The sequence below is a fragment of the Ictidomys tridecemlineatus genome, chromosome 4 (genome assembly GCF_052094955.1).
Source record: "Ictidomys tridecemlineatus isolate mIctTri1 chromosome 4, mIctTri1.hap1, whole genome shotgun sequence".
Classification (NCBI taxonomy): Eukaryota; Metazoa; Chordata; class Mammalia; order Rodentia; family Sciuridae; genus Ictidomys; species Ictidomys tridecemlineatus.
Genome location: NC_135480.1, coordinates 97,046,293 through 97,063,532, shown reverse-complemented (window position 1 = coordinate 97,063,532; position 17,240 = coordinate 97,046,293). Strand labels below are relative to the sequence as shown.

At 42.9% G+C, this 17,240-nt stretch overlaps 1 long non-coding RNA gene across 1 annotated transcript in view; it reads left to right on the top strand.

Annotated features, from left to right (window-relative positions):
• Positions 1–8,811, top strand: part of LOC120889694 (uncharacterized) — a 34,466-nt gene extending 25,655 nt beyond the window's left edge. The window contains exon 2 of the long non-coding RNA XR_005733737.2: positions 6,609–8,811. This is a non-coding gene — a long non-coding RNA (uncharacterized LOC120889694). The remainder of the gene's footprint in view (positions 1–6,608) is intronic.
• Positions 8,812–17,240: the final 8,429 nt, after the last annotated feature.

Here is a 17,240-nt window from a genome sequence, read left to right as displayed (position 1 = left end):
AACTTCCATCCATGCATGTGTCTTTCTAATGAAATTGTGAGTCCTTGAAGGGAGGGGCTAATTCTTTATAACATCCAGGGTAGGAGCACATTAGTGAAGAAACACATATGGACTCTGCCCTCCTAGAGCTTATAGTGTTGTGAAAAAATATTGAATATGGTAATGCACAAATAATTATATAATCACAAACGTGAGGGACAAGTACAGTTGCATGACAGAATAAATATAACAAAGGAACTGAATTTAGATTAGGGTGGTTAAGGAAAGGTGCTGCAGATGTGAATTTTAAGTGAAGACTTGAATAACTCGAGTTAGACATAGAATGAGCACCATGTCAGTGTTCTCTTCTAGGCACAAAGGACAGAGTGTGCCAAGGGACTTGGGATGATTGAGGACTGTGATTGGCAGGGAGGGATGAAAGTGCAGTTTGGTCTGGGAGGAGGTCCAAGAGATGACTGGGGGACAGATAATGAAGGATCTTACAGGTGATAAGCCACATAAGGGATGGATATATATATATATATATATATATATATATATATATTTTTTTTTTTTTTTTTCCTGAGTGTAATTGGAAAGTTTTAAGCAAGGGAATGATCCTATCAGATCTGGCTTTTGATGGCTCATTCTGACTATTATGAAGAATAGGCTGAAAGAAGACAAGTGTGAGAGCTCAAAGGTATGTTAGGATCCAGATGAGAGATGCTAGTGGCCTGGGCTAGGGTTGTGACAGTAAAGGACTGAAGTGGGTAGGCTGAAAGATATTTTGGAGATAGAATATCTGGGCTTAGTGAAAGAATAAAGCAGGGAGAGGAAGGTGTTAAGAATAGATGCTAAGTTTCCAGCTAGAGCACCTGGGGAATTGAAGCACTGTTCTTAACACAGATAGACTGTGGGAAGGGCAGATCTGCAGGAAAGATCAAGTGTTCCATATTCAGCTTGATAGGTGTGAGGTGCTTTCATGACAAGAAGGAGCCTCTGCGAAGGGGCTGGAACTCAGTCTCTGAGTAGATGAGGTTGAAATGTTCCTGATGTGGGGGTGGGCACTGCCTGAATGCAGTGTGGTCTACATCCTTTGTGAAACTACACAGGCTGTTTCCCTGTGTGGGTTGAGTTTCTCCAGAAGTTTATTTGTGCCATCTAGAAAGTCCAGAGCTATGATGAGAATGGCATAGAAGAGGCTGACCATTGAGGCTGGGCTCAGTACCTCCTCTAAGCTGGCTAGCCTCCTCTTGGACACTCTGGGCATCTTGGAGGTGACACTGACACTTTCTCTCCAAAGGGGAGAAAGGAACCTGGAGAGAGATGCCTAATCAAACATTACAATGCTAAGAATATCCATACTGTGCCTAGCTCGGCATATCAAGTTACACTTAGAAGTGTGGGGCAGATAAATCCAGCCTCCTGTAGCACACGAGACACTGTATTTTTCAGAAATCCCAACTGAATCCTGGATTTTGCTTCACAAATACTCCAAGCACAAATGCAAGGGAAGACAAATAAGTCTAAAGCTCTGCCAGAGAAGCTGAGTTCCACAATAGAGCAAGAGAGAGAGAGAGCTGGCAAAACATTAAAATGAAGCTAGTTTTCCTCCAAGACTCTGGGCTAGTTCCAAATGCACTAATGAAATATATGGAGGAGTAGAGGGTTTCTCCTGGGCTGTGGTTTTGATAAAAGATCCCCTTCAATGCAGATGTTCTTGTTGAATCTTCTTGTACAAGTTTCTGCCACTAGATGAGGTGGTATGGAGCTTAGGCCTTTGGTCACAAACCCTGTGCCCACATCAGCTTTAAAAGAGAAGGCAATGAGGAAGAAGGAAGGTTAGTGTGTGGTATGGAGGGATTTTAGCTGAAACAGAGATGCTGGTCCAGGGTTACTTCGAAATCTTTAACAGAGATCTTTTGCATGTAAATGAGTTTTATTTTTCTTTATATATTCAGCTTACTGCTGGCTGGTGTAGGCAGCTGGTACTTGGTAAATATTTGTAGCACTGTACTCTGAAGTGATTTATGGAAATAATGTAGAGGGGATAAAACAACCCAGGCTGGGGGGAGGAAGGTGTATAGGAAGCCAACAGCAGTGGAGCCTGAGAAGAGCCCCAGAAGGCTTGTCAAAGAAGGCAAGGCCATTAGAGGAAAGAAAGGGAGGAGAGGGGAGGGATTCTGGACAGAACAAAGGCTGCCAAAGAATAGCAAAGAGATAGATGGAAGGTCCCTGAGGGGGATCAAGGTGCATGGGGCAGATGGATGTCCTGGCAGGCTTTCCTGTAGATCAGGAGAAGTAGAGATGGCAATTCATAGGCCATATCCTTGTAGAAAGACATCAGAAACTAGAGTGGAGATTTCCCATCAGCTGGCAATTGTGCCAGCATGGGCACTCAGCAATTTTCAATTCTATGAACCTTTTTCAACTCGTATCTCCAAGGGCTTCTGATGTCATGTTGTTCCACAACTCAGTGGCTCCCTAATACTGTAGCTTTAAGTCTAACCTTCATTCATTCTGTACCTATTCATTTACTCATTGATGAATTTCAAAATATTTGTTGAGTGCACCTATAAACTGGGTACAAGCTAGGTACAAGAGTTAAAAAGATGCAGTTATTCTCAAATTGTGTTCCCTGAGCCAGTCACATCAGCATCATTTGGTATATTAGTTATTTATGGTTGTATAACAAGTCACTCCAAAATTTAGAGGCCTAAAACAACAATAATGTTTATTATCTTGTAGTTTCTTTAGGTTTTAGCTTAGGCTATATCATGAAGTAGCAGTGAACGTATTAGCTGGGACTGCAGTCATCTGAATGCTTGGCTGGGCCTGGAGGGTTCGCTTCCAAGGTAGTTTGTTCACATGGCCAGCAAGTTGGTGTGGCTTGTTGGAGAAGGCTTCAGTTTCTTCCCATGTGACTTCTCCACAAGGCTGCTTGAGTGTACTCACAGCATGGCAGCTGGCTCCCTCCAGGTGAACAAGCCCAGAGAATAAGTTACAATTTCTTGGAAGTCTTAGAAGTCACTTACCATCACTTCCACAATACCCCATTGTTCACACAAGTCTACACTATTCAATATGGGAGGAAATCTCACAAAGATGTGAGTACCAGGAAGCAAAAATCTCTAGGGCCATTGGTGAGATTGAGAATGTGTTAGACATGTGAATTCTCAGGCTAATATAAGTCCTTTGAAATCAGAAACTCTGGGTAGGGGCCCATAATCAATATTTTCACAAACTCTCCAGGTGATTCTGATGTGTACTAAAGTTTAGAGGACCACTGCAATGTTGTGTGAAACAATCCCCAATTTCAGGTAGCTCATGGCCTACCATAAATTACAAAGCAGTCACCAAAGAGTGCTGTAGCAAGTCAGGGAAGTTTTCTGAGTCAGACATTTAAGGTCTGCTCTATTGTGAGCCTCTTTGTCTGTTTCAGTCTTCTCCTACCTGAGCTGTCTTCGGTAGTCTGACCTTTCTCCTGTCACAGTAGCCCACATTGTGCTCATTCTCTCTTTGCAGAGTGAACTCCATTAGTAGGATATAATAGCATCCGGCATGGTCCTGACATATAATGGTTGCTCAAAAAAAACTTCTTTACCTCCTTTTCTCTTGCTTTGTACGTCATATTTAGAAATCCCCAGTCCCGTCATCTAACCAAATTCTAACCTTTCTTCAAGGCCTCATGCGGGGGCGAGTTCCTTGAGGCATCTCAGACTTCTTCATCTAGCCTGTTCTTTCTCTTCCCTGAATTTGGGCACTTAGACTCTGCCTCCTATAACCCAAGCCTCAGTTCCATTGGTGCATTTTGCCTTGTATTTCTCCCCAAGATCCTCTATTTGGGACAACCTTTGCAGTTTTAAACACTATGTGACATTGCCTTGTTTATTGTGCTATTTTCTTGTCCTTTTCTACCTCCATCTGCTATGTTGTAGTCCCCACTTCCACCCATGGGCTTACTCACCACCCTGCCCTGTGAGAAAACAACTTCCAAAGTCTAATATGTCAAGTTGGTTTGTCTTACTTAGACAATGAACTCCAACAATGTTCACGGCCTCAAGGTAAGAGGAGAGTTCTGGGAGAGTTCTACAGACTTTCACATCTCAGGGCAGGCACCTCTTGTCACCAAAAGAGTGTGAGACTCTAGGGCACAAAACCTGCTGGATTCTTGGCTTTTCCCTACCACTGACTGGGTAATTCTGGGCAATTTGTTTTCACTGATTCAAACTTCAGTTTTCTCATCTGAAAAATGATGCCCATTGCTACCCACAGTTGGTGCTACACATTTTTGTAAAGATATGACAGAATTATAGAATGAAACTATAAAATTTCCCTGGACATAAATACTTATGCTTACAAGTTACCAGTTGCTTAACTTATTTAAATGCTTGCTACACATTAGGACTTGTATCAGGCCCTAGACAGAAAATTTAATTAGCACTTGAGAGTTTCTAACAATTATCAGAAAGAACAGTGTGGACTTAGACAAATGCTTCTGAAGAAGGGAGTGGAGCCTGAGATATCGGGGTGTGGGGAGTGGAGATAGTGGAGGCCCCAAACGGGGATTAAGACACTAAGGGGATGGGCGGAAGGAACTAGATTCAAATGTTATTCATCTACAGGTAGCTCCCCAATCCCTTAACTTTTTTACTTCACTCCCCAAGGACCACAGCCAGTTTGGCTGCTCTGCATCGCTGACCTGTATCTTCCCAGGAATGGAGGTGGCGAGGCTGGAAGAGAAGGGAGCTGAGTCTCTATTAATTCCTCTTTCATCTGAGGAGGCCCTTAGGAGAGCTTTGTCCCTGAGGTCTCTCCTGCCCCTCCCTCAATCTCCTCCTAGTTTTTTTTTTTAATAACTGCTGAAAGTACCTCACTGAAATGTTTCTGTTTTCATGATTAAAAGCATGTGTTAGTTCTAATAGTCTCCAGGACTAATTCTCCTGCACAGCTGGCTTAATTGTGGATGTAAACATGCTTAACAACCTCACTTCCTTTGAACCAGAAAAGCCAGGGAAGAGAGGGATGGCTGTGGAGCAGGCTGAAAAGCAGAACTGCTTAGTAGGATCTGTTTTTAGGGCCGCCATGCCCCTGTGGTCACTATCTGACAAGAAGTTGTATATGAACGTCTTTTGCTAGGTGATGTTATTCAATTCCCTTTGGCCTGGTTGGGAAGAAAGGCAGTCACTTCTTGCTGCAGATGAATTCATGTTCAGAGAGGGTGACAGCTGTGTGCAGGGGAAAGATCAATGAAGTGGAGTCAGGAGACCATATTTTATCCTAGTCCTGTCACTAATGAGCTGGTGGCCTTCGCCAAATCACAGAGTCTTTTTGGCTCTTGTGTTATTTGTGAGACAGGTGGGAAGAATGTAGGTGGTCTTTAAGTCCCTTCCTGCTTTATGGTGTGGGACTGTAGGAGGAGCCTCCCAGCCTGCCCACCTACTCTTCAGTACTTCTCTCTTTCCTTGTGGAATTTCTTTGCAGGTCAGCATTCTTCCAGAGGGGATTGCACAAATGATGAGAGAGGAACACGATAACACCAATACCTGATAGCCTACATGTAATGTTTTTTGCTCTATTAATTATTTTTTCCCAAACAAATAACTGCAAAGGCAACCTCTGGGGACTGTTCAAACCTAGATTTTATGGGTAGGCTAAATTTCAATGCCTAAGCTTATATAGCCATTTTGTTAATCCAGCATCCCTGTATAATGCAATAGTGTCCAATATTAATCCTTGCAGAAATGATTTATCTTTGGTCATTAGAGAATTTAGCCCCGTTTGTCAAAGATCTACAGCTTCTACCATGTGCAAAACCCTATGGTGGATGCTCGTAGACAACAAAAGGGTCAGAATGCTTTCTTCCTGGGGGACATAATTGTATATAAAGTAGATTTTATGCAGTGATTGTTCAAGGGGATAATCACATGTTTGGAGCATTTTTAAGGTCTTAGTACACTGCTGTCATAGTATCAACAATGATAAATTTTTGGGTAATGGAAAAACCAAATGACAGCCATCACACTAAGCACTTTGTAGGAATTTTGTCATTTGGTCTTCACAACAGTCTTATTCTAGATTTAAGTAACTTGTTAGAGTCCTATAACCAAAATATAGATAGCAGAGACATGAGCCAGGTCTGCTTGACTTTAAAACTTGTAATATGTTTATTATATGAGTCATCTGCTCCATATACAGTTGACAATCCAAAAATATTGCATGAGTTAATTGAGTCAGTGAAGAATAATTGCTTGAAAGAATAAATACATGGAAGAACTTTGGAGAGACCCCGAGTGGCTTGAGGGAATTATATGCTGTCCCTTTTCTCCATCAATCGGGGCCCAGGCTCTATGACTCATTATGTTCCTTGGGTTCCTTTTACTCCGAGTCTGATCTTGCCTCATGTAGGACCCCAGTTCTACTCTCAGCACACCTTAATCCATATACCTTTTAATTTGAGTGGAGCCTCTGCAGTTAGTCAGTCAGATAATTTCTTTTCATTTTGCCTTCACCCCAGCTAAACCCCAGGCCTGCTTCCAGCTTAGCTATTACACAGTCCATTTCCCAGCTTGAGATCCTAAGATACCCCAGGATGTATTCTCAAAGTTATTTACTTATCTCCTTTCCAGATGCCCAGAATGCAGACTAGCCAGAGAAGCAGGGAGAGAGCTGGATTTATTGCTTCCCTCAGCCTCCTCTCTGCACCCTCATCTACATACAGAGGTACTGACAAGCTGAACAGAACCAGAGAGCTCCTTTGAAGAGACCTGGGGGCTGAGAAGCACCGATCAGTGATAGCCTTTCCAATTGGGGCATCCATAGTCATGGCCATGGGAGTGGCCATGGAAGTGGAGAAGCCCTGCTAATGCTTGGATGCCTCCAAGTGCTGAAGAGGAAGGTTATGAACTCACTCCAGACCAGGCAACAAAAGTGAGGTGGCCCCAGCCTTGCTTTTTCCACCCCCCCAACTTGTGGTGCTACTTGTGTATGCACATTGGGAGCCCAGTTCCTTCAGAACCTCTTCAGTCTCTGCAAATCTCAGCTCTGCCTCAGGAAAATCCAGAGGACTCATGCAATTGCATGAGCATCTACAGAAGGGATGAGGGATGGTGTGAAATGGAGGCAAACCAGTAGGAGAGGTGATGCTGCAAAGGTGGGCAGGAATGGAGGCATCTCTCAGGGGTGAGTAGCTCCTCCAGGAATCAGTGAGCTACACATTGGCCTTGACTAGGCTGACCCTCCACCCCAGAGAAGGGAGAGAAGGGTCAGAGGGAATCAGGTATGCTGAGAGCTCACTACTCTGTGCCAGGGCTGTACATGTGGTTTGCCCTTTGATTGTTATTTTATAAGTCAGGTTTGACTGTTTTCATCTTACAGAGGGGGAAACTGAAACCCAGAGAAGCTCAGTAACTTAACCGTATTCTCACAGGTAGTGATAAAACTCGAATTTGAAGCCATGCTTCTTTCACGGGGTGGGCAATACACACTGACCCTTTTCATTCCAGAAGGCATGGATCCCTCCTCCACTCCTTTTCCCTGGCTTCCTGTCCACCAGGCTATGGCTGGCTCTGAATGGTGCTTCTAGAATTGGAAGGCAAAGCCCATGATTGTGTGTATGTCTGCGCACGTGTGCGTGCATGTGTATGCTAACACACAGCACAGTGTGGGAAGCATGGAGAGACAGGAAGCATGGAAGGAGGCTCATGACCCCCAGAGCTGTGGCAGGATCCTCCACACCACACCACAGCCTCTGCTCCTGCCCAACCTCTCTCCTCTTCCTTAAGTTCAGACTCCTGGGATGCCCTTCCCTAGGCTGCTCCAGGGCTTTGGGGGTGGGGTGCTGTCATGTTGCAGGCGTCAATCTCTTTCTCCATGGGGGGGGCAATTACAGATGACTCACATGTGGTGCAGTATCAAAAACAACTTCATTTTACTCATTTCCCTCTTCTTCTATGTGCTGAAAAGCTTTCAGGGGGTGGGGGGACTCTTTCAGAAAATTACACCCTGCATCTCCCTTTCTACTGCTCCTAGGAAATCATTTAAGATGGAAATTAAAGCCAATTATTGCACATTTAATTACCCACCAAATGAATGGCATATTTAATGGAAATGGCAAATCCTCCAACATGTGTAGATTTCTAGTTCATGCATCTCCAGGCGTGTTGCGAAATAATTCATTAACTAGAGACGTGAGTTTCTGGGGCTGACTCAGGGGAACTGCAGGGCCAGGGAATGGGGCCAAGGATATGAGGCATTCAGCTTATATTCCTGCTCCCAGGACTAATACAGGAGTTGCTCCTAATGTGTAGTGAGTTGAGGGTCTCCCTCCTCACCTGAGGCAGATCATGGAGGCTAGTCCTTGGTGGTGCAGGATGCTGGAGGCTGGTCCTCTTCTGGAGGCAAGAAGGTGAGGTCAGATAATTTCCAGCCCTTCTCTCCACCCCCAGGTTTCTGTATCACCATGCAGCACTATGCAGTGTGCAAAAATAGGTGTCAGATTCAAAAACAGAGGGCTTCAGAAATGGTAGGGTAAGGGTACAGTTCCTATGGCAGTTATTGAGGGACAGGTTCTATCACTCACTCCTCTCCCTCTGACCAGTACTCTAGCTGCATCCTCTCAGCTTTGACTGCAGGCTGCTTTCACATTTTAGGGCTATTTGTTCACTCATGCAACCAGCCAACTTTTATGGAACATCTGCTATTTGTGGAAAATCTGTTTGTTAATTCAACCATGCAACTAATCAACCTTCTTATTAAATAACTATTATTCATTCATTCCCTCATTCCCTCATTTGTTTTAAGCAATAAACTAAGGGAACTATATGTATTAAATACCTGCTGATTCACTTATTCATGCAAAGTAGCTACCATTTGACCATCTATCCATCCATATACCCACCCTCCTACCCACCGTCCCAATATTTACTGAACATGAAATGGCCATTCATGCAATCAACAAGCATATATTGAGCACCCAGTTTATACCAGGAGTATTATCTAGACACTAGGAATCAAAGATCAAGACATGGGTCCTGCCTTCAAGGAGCTTAGAGTTACATGATAATATTAATAGCTAACATTTATTACACATTTAATATACATATTCAGCAGTGGCCTAAGTGCTTTACATAGATGAATTCATTTCCTATGATAGGTACTATGAAGAAACTGGCACTGAAATTTGTCAACATCAAATAGCTTTTGCTTTATAGATCACCAGGGTTTGTACCCACACAGACAGTTTAGAGAGTAAGTGCTCCTAACCAGGATGCTATCTCATTGTGGGGCAAGTAGACTGTATACAGAACTATGGCAGGGAAAGGGGAAGGCAAATTAGCTCTTCTTGGAGGAGATAGAGGAGTTGGCATTTGAATTGGATCTCAAAGAAGGCATGGGAGTCTGTGAGCTAGTTAAAAGAAGGGGAGTTATCTCGAGCCCATTCCATGTTGAGAGCTGAGGAATGTAAGGCATATTGGGTAGTTTACACCCTCAAAAGGCTTTCAGTCCAATGAGGGAGGTAAAACATGGTCACATATGACTTTGCCCCAGGGAAAGGTGGGGATGGATGGCAGGAGTGGGTATATGTGGGGAAGCATATAGGTGGTACAAATGCCATCTGCATAGTAGAGGGAAAGGAAAGCTCCTCCCAGTAGGAGATACCAGAGATGCCATCTTGGAGGACACTGACCTGAGATTAGACCTTGAATCAAGGCCAAGCAGGACCTTCCAGGAGAGATGAGGCTAGGGAGAGGATTCCAGTAGGTGGAAAGTCACAAGGAGATGCAGTGGAACGAAAACAAGTGACACCAATTGACTCCCATTTCAGCCTCTGGTCTCAAAAGAAAAATCCTGAAGATGGTGTAGATTATGAAGGTGCTTGAACTTCTTTGCCTAGGGAGATTAGGCTTTTTTTGGTAGGCCAAAATCCTCACTGGAAGATTCTGATGAGAGTAGTAATTATTCTGTTTGTTCAGTATCATCCAGAAGAATGACTTAGGTCACTAGCTGGCCAGCTTTGTGTTAGGTCTGTCAGTGGGGACACTGATAGTAGATAGGAGGAGAGAGATCTGGAATCATCTTTCCTGCTTCCTCCTGTGGTTATGGCTGTGTCCTCCAGAAATCTAGTTTTTTTTTTTTATTCTGCTTTTTTTCCCTTAGCAAGAATTCCAGGAAATTTTAACATTTAGGCAGGTCTGGGAATCCTTGATCTATACTGTTTACAAATCACTTTCTCATTTAGTCCTATAACTGAAAACAATATCCTTATCCATATTATCCAGTTGAGAAAACTAAGGCTCAAAAGTGTTGTGATGTGACCAACATTACTAACTTTGAAGCAGAATAGCTAGGATTAAAAGCCACATTGTTTATTCTGTTTCAGCTTCTTGGGGGAACCAGGTGTCAAGAAGACTAATTAGAATATTTTTGGAACAAGTGAGTCAACATGCTATTTTCTTGAGCTTGCTTCCTCTAATTTTTGCATTGCCAAATATTGTCCATTATTCTCTAATGCCCATTTTAATTAGTATCTGCTCAGCACAGCCCTCTGTGATTCCCCAGGTGACCATAATCTTATATCCTGAGGCACACCTGCTTTGTATATGCATGTCTTCTCTTTTAAGTTGTTTGTAAGCCTTTTAAAGTAGGCAGTATTATATACTGGCTAGTGTATGACTTCTATGCTGCTGTGTTCATCCCTACCCCTCCAGTATGGGTAATGGAACCCAGGGCCGTATGTATGCTAGCTAAGTGTCCTACCACTGAGCTACATCCCCAACCTGTGCACGGCTTTTGAAATCCTTGATCTCCTGAGTTCAGTAATCTTACTCATGCCCTCACTCAAACCACGTACCTGGTTATCAGCTAAAATGGCTTTGATACTCCAGGACATCATGTTCTGATTATCCATGGCCCCATCCCTCCAGGGTTTTTTTGTGGTTTCCTTGCCCTCTCAGACTCTCCCATCTTTCTGCCTCTCTCCCACATTTCTACAAACTACTATACTGAATACATGTTTGTGAAAAACTAGTAAGGGAGTGCCCAGCACCTGGATTGCGATTTCTTCCAGGCTAGTAGCCAAGTGAGACAGAGCAACACGAAAATAGGAAGTTTATCTACATTGAACTCTTTTGTAGAGACTCTTTTGCTGACAGTCCTAAAAACAGCCATGGTGAAGAATTCTGGAGAAGCCCAGTTAAGATTTTCTGTGGAGAAAGGGGATGCCGCTACAGAGGGAGAAAAGAAGGGGGGGAAAAAGTTGGTTTTAAAATGAGCCACAATGGCAGAACAGCAAAGGTTAGATTCAAAGCATGAAGTGGACCCTGTTATACCAGGTTTCCCCTCTTTGGTAGCACCATCCCCTTGGTCATGCCACATACTCTGCTTCCTTCATCTTCTACATCATCCTGGTACCCCAGGTCATAGAGGCTGCCTCCTTAACAGCACAGGTGTCCCTACTTTTGTCTCCATCTTCTGGCAGTTGCAGTTCAAGTCTTCATCATCTTTGCTTGGACGATTTGCAATATTGTCCCACAGAGTTCCCCTGCCTCCAGTTTCTCTCCCATCTCATCCATTCTCTATATAACACAAAGGGCAATCTATCTGAAAATATGTCTTCCCTCTATTTAAAACCCATCAATGATTGCTGACATCTCTAGGCTAATCCACAAGGTCCTCAGTATAGCATGAAAGGTCCTCATGGCCAGGCCAGCCCCCACTACCTTATGATGCTCATGCAAATTGCATTTCTGGTAGAGCAACTCTTGGAGTCCCCTAAAATTACCTTTTTTAAAAAAATGCCTTTGCTAACATTGATCCCTCCACTTTTAATATCCTTTTTCTTTTTGTCTGCTACTCTGGCTCATCTTGTAGCATGGAACTCTGTGTACCTGCTGGGTCAAACATTACCAAATTTCCCAGAGGAAGATCTCTATTATGTCCTGTACACATATATCATTTTGCTACCTGTATTACTTTACATGTGACTTCAGGTAAATCTGTTGCAATGTCTGGCACACACTGTCTATGGATAGCTGTTTGAGTTTGCTGGCCTACAGTTAGAGGTGTGTTGTGAGGTAGGCAAGTGGCTGAGACCTGCAGTCAGGCACACTTGAATGTGAATCCTTACTCTCCACTCCCTACTTATCAACTATGCCACCTTAAACAAGTACCCAACCTCACCAAGCTATGGTTTTCACACCTGAAAAGGAGACAATAATGGTGCTTATTCCATGGGGTTGTTGGGAGGATTAAATGAGATAATGCAAAAATGTTAGCAATTATTTAAGAAATATTAGCTATTTTCTTATTAGGGTGGACAGGAGGGAGATGAGCCAGTCAAGTAGACAGAGTTAATTCCTAGGGGGGGGGGAAAAATCTTGCAAGTTAGGGTTATCACATTTTATGTCAAGAAAAAGCCAGGAAAGACCACCGTTTCATACCTCTAAGTGACAGGCCCTTGATGACACTATCTAATCTTTACAATAGTTACGTGAATCTGTGTCTATTTTGATCTTACTAAAAGAAACTACCAAGTTTAAAGAGGTGAAGTAAATGTCTTCATGAGGAATCATCGATGTGACCTGAGAGCTGATGCTCCCTTTACCACACCTCTCATCCAGGAGTGCTAAGATGGAAGAGCCTGGGGCAATGAGACCACAGCAGGACGGCAGGTCTCAGGCCCCACACTGTGCCCAGAGATACCAGCTACAACCTGGGAAACCAGTGACTACTTTCCTCCTTTCTCCCACCCAGCTAGCCTGCTGATTTCTCCTGAGGCCCTGGGCAATGACAGCTAGGAGCTGCTACTAGCCCCTCCTTCCCAACCTAGTAGAAGAGACTTCTGGGGTAGAGAATGGCTTTTGAAATGCAATTTAACTTAATGCACTACTGTATTAAAGAAAATGTGTAAAGCCAGGCAACAGTTATTTTTCTAATAACAAATGTGGCGAGGTTCTAGCCATCTGGCCGGGGCCTGGCATTAGTGGCCTCGGAGCCTATAGTCAGGACCTTAGGCTTCCAAGAAAATGTCAGGAAGAAGGTCCCATTATCTACGACTTGGAAGAGAGGGGCTTGGAAGGCCTTATGTGCTGAGGATTCCTCTGTTTTGTGCTTCCCCCACCCCACAGCCCCCCTCCAGGTGCTGTGAACAAAGCTGCCAACCTCTGCATAGGAATTTCTGTGTGCACGTGGGATGAATTTTGAACACTAATAATAAAAAGAAACAGCTCAGAGGAAAGAAAGAGGAAAATGATTTACAACAAGTATTCTTCAGAGTTAGTGATGAGGGGTCTAATAACAGATTGCTGGCATCTGGAGCCTGTGGACTGTCACAGCTCAACCCTCACCTGACTAGAACTCAGAGAAAATGCTTAAAATATACTCAGGGCCTCCATTTACCTTCTCTCAACTTCTTACATTAATCTCCCTTCCCCTTCCCTGCACACCAAAGTGACATGGAGGGGTTCCAGTGGCTTCCCTACAGGGAGCCACCCTCTCTCCTCCTTTCTGTCACTCAAGCCACACTTCAACTGGTTCCTGCTGCAGAGGCAAATGTGTGATCCGCTTATGCCTTATCCCATCTGGGCTGTTAGTCCTTGGTCCCTTTGAGATGTTGGAGGACCACAAACAATCCAGAGCCTTTATAAATATTGTAGGGGGCAAGCACAATCTAATGTTTGATAACATATCTAATGTTGAGAGATTGTCTCTTTGACTGTGTCCTTGGAGGTCCTTCCTCTGGGATGTGGAGCTCAAGGGTCTTTCATGCTGTGTGTTATGTGAGCCACTGGAAGTGTGTGTCTATGTGAAGTGACTAGTACAAATAAGAAGTGTTTGGATGGAGAAAGGAAAGCTGTGTATTCCCAGGACGAGCATTCAAAATGGACAGAAAACTAGGCCCTGGGTCCTAGTCTCTATTTTGTTCCTTCTGGGACCAAGGAACCAGAGATTCAATTAATACCATAATTTTCATAGAGCTCAGGTTATAATTTTGCCTCAGACTCTGATATCTGGGACCTTCCCATCTATCATTAATCCATCACTCCACTAATTTGTCCATCTTTCCATCTCTATGGACTTCTTGTTTTTCTTATCAGTGAAAAGTGAGACTCAAGACTTAAGTCTGAACTTTGATGAAGATTGCAAGGCTCTTCAGCCCAGGCTCTGTCTCTCCTCCAGCCTTGTCTCTCTTGAACATCCACTGTGTGGTCTACACTTCCTGAATAGGCTACATTCTCACCTCCCATCTGGGGTACATGTTATCCCCACTTCCTCCAACTGTGTTCTACTTGGAGTCTTCCACCATGCCTGCCTTTTCACTCATCCTTCAGGCTTCGGTTGACATATCACTCCAAGCCCTTCCTGCATCTGCCCCATTGTGTATGTCTGTGTAAGAGTCCCTCCTCATTCATTCTTCTGAGACAGAAAAGGATAGGCAGTAAAGGTTGACAATAGGGCAAACACAAGAACAGTAATTTTAACATGCCCTTTTATAAAACAGTTCTTGTTTCTCGAAGGGTTTATGTTTCCATCTTGTGGAAAGTGACAGAATAATCCATAATTGGGCTCCACCCACCAAGGGACAATTGAAATATCAAAACCAGTCAAGAGGGGTTTACCAGTTGCTTTTTTTTTTCTTTTTTTTTTATTGTTGGTCGTTCAAAACATTACATAGTTCTTAATATATCATATTTCACAGTTTGATTCAAGTGGGTTATGAACTCCCAATTTTACCCCGTATACAGATTGCTGTATCACATCAGTTACCATTCCATTGATTTACATATTGCCGTTCTAGTGACTGATGTATTCTGCTGTCTATCCTATTCTCTACTATCCCCCCTCCCCTCCCCTCCCCTCCCCTCCCCTTTTCTCTCACTACCCCCTCTACTGTAAATCATTTCTTCCACTTGTATTATCTTGTTTTACCCCTCCTTTCCTCTTATATGTAATTTTGTATAACCCTGAGGATCACCTTCCATTTCCATGCGATTTCCCTTCTCACTCCCTTACCCTCCCACCTCTCATCCCTGTTTAATGTTAATCTTCTTCTCAAGCTCTTTGTCCCTACCCTGTCCTTGGTTACTTCCCTTATATCAAAGGAGTCATTTGGCATTTGTTTTTTAAAGATTGACTAGCTTCACGTAACATAATCTGCTCTAATGCCATCCATTTCCCTCCAAATTCTATGATTTTGTCATTTTTTAATGCAGAGTAATACTCCATTGTGTATAAATGCCACATTTTTTTTTATCCATTCATCTATTGAAGGGCATCTAGGTTGGTTCCACAATCTTGCTATCGTGAATTGTGCTGCTATGAACATCGATGTAGCAGTGTCCCTGTAGCATGCTCTTATTAGGTCTTTAGGGAATAGACCGAGAAGGGGAATAGCTGGGTCAAATGGTGGTTTCATTCCCAGCTTTCCAAGAAATCTCCGTACTGCTTTCCAAATTGGCTGCACCAATTTGCAGTCCCACCAACAATGAACAAGTGTACCCTTTTCCCCGCATCCTCTCCAGCACTTGTTGTTGGACTTCATGATGGCTGCCAATCTTACTGGAGTGAGATGGTATCTTAGGGTGGTTTTGATTTGCATTTCTCTGACTGCTAGCGATGGTGAGCATTTTTTCATGTATTTATTGATTGATTGTATGTCCTCCTCTGAGAAGTGTCTGTTCAGGTCCTTGGCCCATTTATTGATTGGGTTATTTGTTATCTTATTATCTAATTTTTTGAGTTCTTTGCATACTCTGGCTATTAGGGCTCTATCTGAAGTGTGTGGAGTAAAGATTTGTTCCCAGGATGTAGGCTCCCTGTTTATCTCTCTTATTTTTTTTTTTGCTGAGAAAAAACTTTTCAGTTTGAGTAAGTCCCATTTGTTGATTCTAGTTGTTAACTCTTGCGCTATGGGTGTCCTATTGAGGAATTTGGAGCCCGACCCCACAGTATGTAGATCATAGCCAACTTTTTCTTCTATCAGACGCCGTGTCTCTGATTTAATATCAAGCTCCTTGATCCATTTTGAGTTAACTTTTGTGCATGGTGAGAGAAAGGGATTCAGATTCATTTTGATGCAATTGGATTTCCAGTTTTCCCAGCACCATTTGTTGAAGATGCTATCCTTCCTCCATTGCATGCTTTTAGCCCCTTTATCAAATATAAGATAGTTGTAGTTTTGTGGATTGGTTACTGTGTCCTCTATTATGTACCATTGGTCCACCCGCCTGTTTTGGTACCAGTACCATGCTGTTTTTGTTACTATTGCTCTGTAGTATAGTTTGAAGTCTGGTATTGCTATACCGCCTGATTCACACTTCCTGCTTAGCATTGTTTTTGCTATTCTGGGTCTTTTATTATTCCATATGAATTCATGATTGTTTTATCTATTTCTACAAGAAATGCTGTTGGGATTTTGATTGGCATTGCATTTAACTTATAGAGGACTTTTGGTAATATCACCATTTTGATGATGTTAGTTCTGCCTATCCATGAACAGGGTATATTTTTCCATCTTCTAAGATCTTCTTCAATATCTCTCTTTAGGGTTCTGTAGTTTTCATTGTATAAGTCTTTCACCTCTTTTGTTAGGTTGATTCCCAAGTATTTTATTTTTTGGGGAGATATTGTGAATGGAGTAGTTGTCCTCATTTCTGTTTCAGAGGATTTGTCGCTGATATACAGGAATGCATTTGATTTATGCGTGTTGATCTTATATCCTGCCACTTTGCTGAATTCATTTATTAGCTCTAATAGTTTCTTTGTAGACCCTTTTGGGTCTGCTAGGTATAGAATCATGTCATCTGCAAATAGTGATAATTTAAGTTCTTCTTTTCCTATTTTTATGCCTTTAATTTCTTTCGTCTGTCTAATTGCTCTGGCCAGTGTTTCGAGGACTATGTTGAACAGAAGTGGTGAGAGAGGGCATCCCTGTCTTGTACCAGATCTTAGAGGGAATGCCTTCAATTTTTCTCCATTCAGAATGATGCTGGCCTGTGGCTTATCATAGATTACTTTTACAATGTTGAGGTATGATCCTGTTATCCCTAATTTTTTTAGAGTTTTGAACATAAAGGGATGCTGTACTTTGTCAAATGCTTTTTCTGCATCTATCGAGATGATCATATGGTTCTTATTTTTAAGTCTATTGATGTGGTGAATCACATTTACTGATTTCCGTATATTGAACCAGCCTTGCATCCCAGGGATGAATCCTACTTGATCATGGTGTATAATTATTTTGATATGTTTTTGAATCCGAT